This window comes from Pyxicephalus adspersus, chromosome 12 (assembly GCF_032062135.1).
Source record: "Pyxicephalus adspersus chromosome 12, UCB_Pads_2.0, whole genome shotgun sequence".
NCBI lineage: Eukaryota > Metazoa > Chordata > Amphibia > Anura > Pyxicephalidae > Pyxicephalus > Pyxicephalus adspersus.
This window is the reverse complement of record NC_092869.1, coordinates 19079686-19083555: the sequence shown is the minus strand read 5'-3', so window position 1 is coordinate 19083555 and position 3870 is coordinate 19079686. Positions and strand designations below refer to the sequence as shown.

General features: G+C 35.8%; 1 pseudogene; it reads left to right on the top strand.

Moving 5' to 3' along the window:
• The window catches only part of LOC140341747 (olfactory receptor 5V1-like), a 6406-nt pseudogene extending 4739 nt beyond the window's left edge, over nt 1-1667 (top strand).
• Nucleotides 1668-3870: the final 2203 nt, after the last annotated feature.

The window sequence follows — 3870 nt, the reverse complement described above, 5'->3', positions numbered from 1 at the left end:
ATATGACATAAGAAGCAAACAAGAACGTGTGTGTGCTTGTGACATGTGTGGAAAAATCTAGTCCGATGGCAAAGCCGAGGCTTTACCCGGAGGGGGCTTCTCCGATCGGGCATTGTAAGCCTTTACATAGGCGCCTATGTAGAGGAGCTGAACTCAGTTAACTCTTGCCCAACAGGAAAGAAATTAGTCATTTTAAAATATGCTTTTTTCTTGGCACATATAGATGTTTTAAACATTTGAACAGCACAAATATTTTTTTTTAGGGTTAAGGGTGATATGTGTGCCATTAGAAAGAATGCTTTTTGAGGGGAACAGTGACTTTTAATGCAAGCTCACCAGTGTGAAACTGCCGGGGATTCGCGGCTCCAGCAGCGAGCTCATTTAGTAGGTGAATTGCGCAACGGCTTCCGATTTTGGATCGTGATTACGAATGCGCGACCGAGCTTCCAAATTTGCTTATTGAATCAGGGCCTAAGTATCAACCGTATATGTAATTTATTTAGTTGTGCTGCAAACGCTCAAAGATTTAGATGTGTCTAAATTAGGGGTGTGTTACTCCAGCTTTCACATTTTTAGAAGAGATTTAAAATAAATTTATATACATCCAGTGATAATTATTAGGCCAAATAAGCTACAAAACATGGCAGGTTTGTTTGCAGGAAAAGCAAATACATGGCCGTTGGAAATTCTGTAAAACAAATCTTTTGTTGTTTTTAGATTTTGTACTACACAACAGAGAACAGCAATACAACACTGGTAAACGAATTCATCCTAGTAGCATTTTCAGAATTACAACATTTACAGGTGTTTCTTTCCGCCTTCATCCTGCTGTCATACATCATTTGTGTCACTGGAAATATCATCATCATCATCTTAATAAAAGTTGATCCCTTGCTCCATACTCCAATGTACTTATATATAAGTGTCTTTGCTGTCCTGGAAATTATTTTTGTAACAGTTACTCTACCCAAGCTTCTTGATAACCTAATTTTTAGAAAAAAGAAAATATCCATTCTTGGGTGTTTCACACAGATGTATGTATTTAATGGTTTAGGAATAAGTGAATGTTACCTTTTGGCAGTAATGGCCTTTGATCGCGACTTAGCAATTAACAATCCTTTGCGCTATTCATCCATTATGAAGAAGGAACTTTGTTTTAAATTAGCTGTATATCCATGGATTGCTGGATTTATCATTTCATTTTTGACTACTTTATGCACTGCTCATCTGAATTTCTGTGGTCCAAATGAAGTCAACCATTTTTTCTGTGATGTGGGCCCACTTCAAAGTTTGGCTTGCTCTGATCTTTATGTTAGAAAAGTAGCTGTTCTGCTGTCAGCTGTTTTTAGCATTGTCATCTCATTCATTATTATCATAGCTTTCTACATTCACATCATCTCAGCACAATCTCAAAAATTAGGAGTGTTGATGGAAAGAAAAAAGCTTTTTCCACTTGCTCCTCTCATCTTACAGTAGCTAGCCTTTTCTTTGGAACAACCATAATTGTATATGCAACACCTATTGACAGCCAGTTTGACAAATTCTTAGCACTTATATACACTGTACTCACACCATTGTTAAATCCATTCATTTACACTTTAAGAAACAAAGCTGTCAAGTCAGCACTGAAAAGATCAATAGAAACTTTTACTGGATTCTTAGCTTAACTATAGGTAATAATAAAATCTCTTGATCTCCTGATAACTTAGCAATAATAATATAAATATTTGGTGTAAAAAATAAATATTTTTGTTCATTCTTTCTCCAGCGTTTATACACAGCTTTCACACAATTTTGACACAAAGCTCTGAGGTAAATAGAGATACCTAAGCAGTACCTTCACAAGAATGTTCCAAGTGCCTTGCATATTCACTATGATTTAAAATGTATTAAAAATAAATCCAACCTTAATTTTATTGAATTTTATGTAATTCTGGTAAACCTGCCTTTCTTAACTTTTTTTTACCCCTGAAGAACCCTTAAAATAATTTCCAGGTTCCAGTAAGCCCTTGCTAAAACAAATTTTTGAGGGTCAAAAAAGTATTTTGAATTGGTGGGCAGTGGCAAGAATGTTCCCCTACAAGGGTAGCTGGAACAGCACATTTATAGACTGCGGGACACCTCAATACAGTCATGCAGCTGGCTTTACTAAGTGTTATTGACCCCAGAACGGTTGTAAAACTTCAACAATAAAACAGTTGGTTCACATTATATTATATATTGCTTAATGCTTAAGCAGGTAGTTACAATATAGTGACACACAATACCCATCACACAACAAATGTTGTAACTGACAATTTTGATGAGATAGGACTAGGATTTTATAGCATTTAGACAGAAGCTTTTAATAAATCATTATTGTGCTAGGTTCAAATGTCCAATCACCTGTCAATTTCAAGTTTGGTGAAACCTTATCATTATCTTCAAGTGTAGACCGGGGTGGGTGAGGTCTGACGATCGCACAATGGCCCTAATTCATCAAGCAGAATCGGATGATCGCTCGCGCATTCGTATTCACAATCCGAAATCGTACGCCGTCGCGCTATTCAGCAACTGAAAAAGCTCGCGGCCGGAGCCACCCATCTCTGGCACCTTTACACTGGCGAGCTTGCATTAAAAGTCACTGTTCCCCTAAAAAAAATATTGCAACCAAGCATTTTGTAGCTCTCCAAGAGTTTCTGGACAATTTCTGTGTAATTATTTGCTTGTATGTTTCCAAGAAACTCCATGACAAGGGTTTTGAATGATACCCAAGCATTCTGTTCAACTTCTGACATTTTACTGATGAAATGTTCATGTTTGATGAGCTGCCAAAGCGTGTTGAGTGTTATTCTGAGAAATTATGTTTGGGCCCAATTTCCTTTAATGTTATTGGACAGGCAAATAGGATTTGAGATTGGATAAGTTGTATTTTGTTTTATCCGGACTCTTTAAATTTTAGCCAGCCCCATATATCCTGATATATCTTGCCACCATTCATCCTGGCAAGTTGAAGCCTCAGGATTTGCTTTTTAAAATTAAGGGTGACTGCCTTTTTTTCAAAATGTTTTCCCCTGCTACTACTGTTATTTTTGTTGAATGTGTCTGTGTCATTTTATTATATATTGGTAATTTAATGTGTGAGTGTACCATCTGCAACACCCATGTCCAGAATATCCTAAACTGCAAAAAGTGCACTTTTCTCGCAGAAACTGGTCTCACAATTTTGAGGTTAGACATTCCAGAAAATTCTCTGCAAGTTCAGTCAAGGAATCCACAATTTATGATGTCACGCCACCTGTGGGATTCTGTGGTAGTACATTTCAAATTGTCTATGTTATGGGGGACACATCCTAAGCCAGGAAAATCTAAAGAGACCGGTGCATGACACCACTGGACAAATTGAAAGGGATCCCAAAGGAAAGATGACAAATATAAACTATAGTGACTAAAATGGCTGTCACTTTTTTACATATTGCATGAAATAATCATAACCGGCATATCATAATTTTGGAAAAATATTAGAATTATTATAAACCTATATTTCTAAAGCAACATAAAAAAGTTGTTTGTAACAAATATAGGGCTATTAGATATACAAAAAAACACATAAATATTTAGCTAAAACTTAACTCAATAATTTAACTTCACTCAATTCTAACTTTAATAAACTTAACTTCAAATAACTTTCTATATTTCCCATAAATACATGGTTTAACAATTGGCCTGCCTTTTTACTTTTTATTAATAATCTATTTTTCTTTTTCAGGGATTCCACTCTATAAAACATGATGTAAAAAGAACTGTGCAGGAATTTATTTTAGTTAGCATTTTCCAGCCTAAAGGGGATCCAGCTATTACTGTTTTTCTTTGTTTAGGTAGCACACATCA